The sequence below is a fragment of the Sesamum indicum genome, unplaced genomic scaffold (assembly GCF_000512975.1).
Source record: "Sesamum indicum cultivar Zhongzhi No. 13 unplaced genomic scaffold, S_indicum_v1.0 scaffold00164, whole genome shotgun sequence".
Classification (NCBI taxonomy): domain Eukaryota; kingdom Viridiplantae; phylum Streptophyta; class Magnoliopsida; order Lamiales; family Pedaliaceae; genus Sesamum; species Sesamum indicum.
The window spans coordinates 63,688-70,237 of record NW_011628068.1 but is presented as its reverse complement, the minus strand read 5'-3'; the positions used below and the strand labels follow the sequence as shown (position 1 = coordinate 70,237).

Genomic DNA, 6,550 nt, shown 5'->3' with positions numbered 1-6,550 from the left:
GGGGGAAGAAATCAAGAAAATCTTAGTCAAATACACTCCACTAACACAGTCATACCGTACCCCAAGAACTGGAGATGGATTGTAAACTACACCAAAAAGAACATCTAGATCCTGAAGAAAAAATCCAAGAAACACAGAGAAACAGCAAAATCATAAATTTGTTAGGGTACCTGAGAAAGAAGGAGCAATGTGAAGTTGTGGGATTTGGATTTTCTTCCCGCGAATGGTGGCAAAACAGGAGGAGAAAAGGCAAGAGAGAGAGATAGATGAGAAAAGGGTATGAGGAGTGGTTGCTTGTGCTTTTTTTAAGTTAATGAGTAATTAGTAGGCGGAAGAGAGGGAGCGGTGATTGCTGAAGGAGTGAAGAGTGCATGTGGATTGTGTAACGTGGTGGGGCTGAAATTCCAAAAAGCTGAAACCCCCAATTCTTGATTTTACATCATTATTATTTTTCCCCTTGGTAGGCGTATTGGGTCTGCCCCGAGACAAACGTCACGCACATACCGTTGGACTACAATGACAGTTATAAATCCCAACTGCCTTTACTTCGCGCCCATTGTATTTCTTTATTATTGCTATCATTACTATTATTTCTCAACATATAATAATTTAAATGGCCCAAACAGGGCATGCTTCATTCATTAACTCACACACACCCCCCCCCCCCTCCAATTTCTGCTATTTTCCTTTGCATTTTTTCCACCACACAGAAATAAAAGCAAAATTTATCCATTTCATGAAATACAAAGACAAACACTATTCTTGTCGAGTATCCTTAAATAATTAAAAATTATATATATATAAAAATGATAGAGGAAAAAAAATTAAATATTACTCTCATTTACGTGATGCAATTATCCTTTACCTAAATTTTCCAACTACTATTTCCTAAATCAATGCGTTGAGCTATCCGTATAATATATTTACTACCGTAAACAAGTTGCAGTAATTATGACCAGCTATATTTATGGAATATTTTTTTTTAAAAAAAAAATAACAATTCGTTTCGTCGTTTGTTATAAAAAATTTTAAGTTTTTGAATCTTAATATTCAATAGGTAAAAATACTTTCAAATTTTCACTAGTACTGTTTAATATATTTTTATTTTTCATATAATTGACGTTTTTCTCACTCAAAGCAAAATATATTTGTTTTATATGATTTTAAATTAAAATTGTCTGATTGATTTTTCGGTCGTTATGAATAGTGTATTATGTTAAACATTTTAATATTTTTTAAGCCCTGATATTTTATTTATCAAAATATTTTAAAATTAAATTCAACATCTTTAATTTTTTAAAAATTTAAAATATTTTATAAAATATAGGAGCTTATATAACTTTTTTAAATAAACCTTAGCCCCTAATAAGCAGTCACCAAAATAAATTGTGACCACACCTAAAGGAAAAGTTAATGCTCATACCGGTCTATAATGTCTGTTACGTCCAATTTCTTTCATTCACGTATTTTCATCACATTAAATAATAGAGATAATTACATTTATACTCCTGATTTATGGTATGTTCACACAAAACACTCATATAATTTTTGTATAATTACAAAAATAATTATTGTCATAAAAAAAATAAGAATAGCTTATACTTGTATAATGATATTAATATTTTTTTAGAGGTATACGTGTAATTTTCTATAAATTATGGATTATTTGTCTAAAAGATGCAGACTTTTTAAGGGCATTTGTGTAATTTTTTTCAAAAGTCGAGTGATTTGTATAAATAAATCAGAAATTAGGAGTGTAATAAATTATTTACATTATTAATAATGAATTATATTAATATAATGATAATCCCTTAAAGTAAGAATGTCTGGAAAGGAGTTGCATGTGAGATTGTGAGTATCCATAAAAGAATGCAGGAATACGACTTTAGTTGTCTGCCATTTTTGACTATCAATATCATCAAACATCAATCAGCAAATTATGGCGATTGGGCGGGTCACGCTTTTTGTTCAGTGTCATATGAATTTGGATGGAGTGAGGACAAGACGATGTTATGTCGTACGTCTTCACACTTTATTAATCCAAAACCTGCAGACAGCATCTAATTTCCTAAACAAACATCTATATGTTGTTACCTGCTGGACATTAATCTTCTCCGCTCCTAACATCAAATATTTTATCATTAGGTTTTTGTCTCTCATGGTATGAGCAATGTTTTATTACAAAACAAAAATCATCTTATCCCCTTCAGAATTTGTTTCGGCATTTGGTCCAATCATGGAATTTGAATTTGCCTGCATATTTATATATGTTCATGTGTAAGCTATCTATTGGCCAATATCTGTTTGGATTTCGGATTTATAACTGAATTGATGACACTTATAATTGAGTTCAGAATTAGGTGAAATTAAAATTTTTAATTTGAATTAATGTTATATATTCTGTATTTTTGTATGCTAAATGGTGTAATTATCTTATGTAAATAAAAACTTTGAACCATCATAGACAATAATAATAACATATTGATTATTTTATCATTCAAAAAGTTAAAATTCGACAATATTTTTACTGGAAGATAGACAATGGAGCGGGTTTGGGTAGACCCGACCCAGAACTTGCCTTGCTCCGATGCAAAGTTCGTAGGGGAGAGTCTAACTCGATAGACCCGATTATTTTTATTTTATAAATATATATATTTATAAAAAAAGAAAAATTAATATATCAATTATAAATAAAATTGTTCATGGCTTAATTCAAATATTCAAGTCAAAAAAATAAATTTTTAAGTACAAATAAAATTATTCATAGTAAAACATTCCAAACAATTTATAATAGTTGTACATTAGTAACAACTTCTTCATATTCTTCTTCTTTAAGTATTGTGGGATAATTTTTTATTTTATCAATTATTAAATAAATACATAACAATAAACAAATAAAATGACGTAATACTTTTTTAGCACTTATTCTACCAAAATAAAGTAAATAATATATATATATATATATACATATTAAATAAATATACCGAGGAGGTCCCAAGGACGCAGCCCCCGCTCCTGCCGAAACCGATCGGGTCCTAGTTCTTAGGACTCCTTTCCCATTTTGTTTTTAATTTTTTGGACCCAAACTCTCTCCATTAAGGACGAGTTTGAATCTAATTGCTACCCCTAGTTTTAGTGTATCAATGCTATACACAATTCTTTAATACTATTCATATTTGATCTTTGTATGTGTCTTTTGAGAAAATTGAGAACGAATGCTTAAAAAACTCGTCAATCTTAAATAATAATAACAATAATAATTAATTTGAGCAAAATTACTTACAAGTGAAAAATTCCCTAATGATGACGTGGAATAATGAGTAATTTAAGTAAAAACATTGATCTAGATTCAAGATCCAGATCCCAATAGGATAATTATTTCAGAGCCGCAGTGTTCCTTATTAGTAATCGCCCTCCTATGAAAAGTGCTACCAAAAATTCCTAAAGAAATTCGATGGTGAATGTAAAAGTTTGGGAAGCACTCCCAAATAAATAAGAAAAGAAACAAATAATAAAAAAAACTTTTTTATTCAAATCAAATTTGATGAACTATTTTATTTAATTGGTAAATATATCATATTGATTATGTGATCGATAATTTTTTTTGAACTATACGTCAATTAAATAATAAATATATAATTAATTCAAACTTATTAAATTAGAATTTTGTGCTACATCATTGTGAAGGGAAAAAGAAACTAGGAGAGGTGGGCAAGGGCAAAGGCACGGCAAGGATAACGAGATTTCCGGGGCCTGCTGCAAAAGTGAGGCAGTGATGATAGTGTACCTCTTTAGTCAACAGCTATAACTTGGTCTACAAATGTGGTTGCATTTAATATTTGTCCAAACTTTATGGTATGCTAATTAAGAGTGACTACCAAACACTCCTAATCCAACCCAGAAGAATGATGATCGTGTAGGTAAAGTAAACAATATTAATCCTATTTAATACGCCATAACTACGTATTATTACATGTATTTAATTTTACTTGCCCTATACACAACCTCTATTCCTTGTGAAGTTCAAATCTTATAGAAACCTTTGGAAACAAAGAAAGTGGTACGTACAAGTCAGGCAGCCTATCCCCTATTTCAATACCAAAATTTAGGACAAATTATAATTATCTTCTCTGACTATTAACATAATTATTAATTTTTATTTGTTTTTAATAAATTATAAATACTTCTCTGATATTGACGCTTATTTAATAATGAATTTATTCTGTTAGTCTCGATTATATTTCTATTCAATTTTTATGGTGAACCGGTCAAAATGTCTTTTTAGATTATGATTTATAATTTTATATATTTTTCAAAAATAGTTTAAAATATTTTTATGAACTAATATGTTGTGTGCCTCATATATTTTTTTTTTACGTCGTCTTTTTTTTTTACCAAAAAGAAAATCAGCAAAAGTACAATAGTAATTTCAATTTCACTGTTTGGAGATTATATAATTACTTTTTATTTGAAAAATATATTTAGAAATTTTCAATCACAATAAAATATCCGTAATTGTGACGAAACTCTTGAAAAATAGCTGAAATGTACCTGAAACTTAATTTGGTTAGTTGCGTGAGTAGTCTGAATTCTTGAATTGGACATGATAAGCTGGCTATAATAGCATACAGGCCAAGTCCTATTAAAAGAAAAGCTAGCCTAGTGGCCCAATCCAGGATTAGGCTGTATGTAGGTGAATTGGGTAGATTGAGTATGATTGGCCAATTTCGTTTCCGGCTGAAATAAGTAAAATTAACAGGCCCATCTGTCAATGTTAAGAAAACAGTTATATGGGTTGGTGAGGTGAACGAATAGGCAGCAGGCAGGTAACTGGAAAACAAATGCAACCTTACTTCAGAGTTCAGACCCTTTCTATCGCCTTCCCACTTTGTATTTTGGTTTCTTCATAGAGGACTAGGACTATTTTGTAATTGGACTCCAGCTCTTCATTGGAATTGAAACCATAGAGTTTCTTCTCTTTTTTCTGCTGCCGGGCTTGTCTCGCCCTCTGAAAATCAAATCTGTTTATTATAGCGCGATAAGCCTTGCGGCGCTGGGTTTCTTGTTTGCTGAAGAGCCGTTGGTTGCGGATCTGATGAACGGTCCTCCGGGTTTTCCAACGCCAATCAAGCTGTAAGGAAAGGGGCAGCGGCATAACGCTGAGGCAACGCTTTATGACTGGAATGTTGGAGAGTCATAATGCAACTGGATTCAAGAGTTGTAAAGGAACTGAGGGAGTTTACTGTCAATTTCTTGAAAACAAGTTTGACAGACAAATCCTACAAGCTGGCCCAACGGTGCCGAAACTATCAATCTCGAGTGTGGAAGAGAAGTGGGCTACTTGGCTGGGCAAATTTAAATCCAAGAGCGTGGTCTTATGAGCGTTTGGCAGCGAAGCTGTACTGGTGAAGGATGAATTCGAACAACTTTTACTGGGTTTGGAGCTAACGGGTCTTCAAAGCCACCTTCTCGGAGTTGACTGATCAGTAGAAGAAGCTTTACGAACGTTCCTAAGGGTAATGGGTTCAAAAAGAGGGTTTGTGTATGGAGGGCGGGTGCCGCAATCACTGATCCTTGTGTTAGGTGCTTCGACGCTCAGCCTCATTGAATCAATAATTAATGGGGGATACGAAAGTGAAGTAGAGAAGCGGCGGGTCAGAGCTAACTGCTAAGCCTAAGCATGATGAATGGAGGGAGTCGTTCTCCAGAGAAGGGTGGGTGGGTGGGTTTGAGGATTCTTACTTGGATATTTTCCTTCACAAATTGTCCGCCCTCTTGTAGTAAATTGAAGCAGTCGTGGCAACTTATTCTTTTGTGTCTATATAATAAATATTATTTTTTTTATATTTTAGATTAATTAAAATAAAAATAAGTTATATAAACTAATACATAACCTTTCACACAGTGAATCAATAGAAGAAAAAAAATGAACTTTTTTATTAATTTGTAAATTAAAAAGGAATTTATTTTTTATGTTAGTGTGGATATATTTTACATATCTCTACCATAATTCTGAGCATGTTTTCTGAATTTTAGCAAGAGAGAAACTTTTCAAAGACGACGTCATCTTTAAATTCAAATGTGTATTTTTTTTTCCACCCCATTTGTGGTCAAATCGCGTGTAAGAACACAACACTAGAGAAGCAAACAAAACCAAATAAACTTGCTTTTCTTGTTTCCTTTTTTGCTGCTTTATGTGATAACGATGAACCCATCCATGTACATGTGCGGGTACTGTCAACTACCGGATATATGAAATATCACTCATCTTCTTTAAATACTTCAATTTTACCAATATGTATTCGAATTTCATCGCACCACAACATTGTCTTTGCCCGTTAATCCCAACACATTTGGACAACTAAGATTATGTTTGGACAAATAACTCAATTACCACAAAGTTAAAAAGAAAAAATATATATATTATTATTGAGAAAAAGTATTTTTTTTTTTTTTTTTTGCTCAAATTAAACTTATAGTTCCAAGCATGCATTAATTAATTAATTAATATATGAACGTCAAGATGGATGATAAAAGAAAAAGGAAGAGG

The 6,550-nt window shown here is 31.8% G+C and overlaps 1 protein-coding gene across 3 annotated transcripts in view; it reads right to left on the bottom strand.

The window, feature by feature from the left end:
• The window catches only part of LOC105179467, a 3,914-nt gene extending 3,478 nt beyond the window's left edge, over window positions 1–436 (bottom strand). The window contains exon 1 of one of the 3 annotated variants that reach the window (XM_011103090.2): window positions 171–436. The gene's annotated coding sequence lies outside the window, so the exon portion shown is untranslated. Of the gene's footprint in view, window positions 1–60; window positions 147–170 lie in introns of those variants that run through there. The other 2 variants (XM_011103092.2, XM_020691348.1) reach the window with 2 other exon arrangements.
• Window positions 437–6,550: the final 6,114 nt, after the last annotated feature.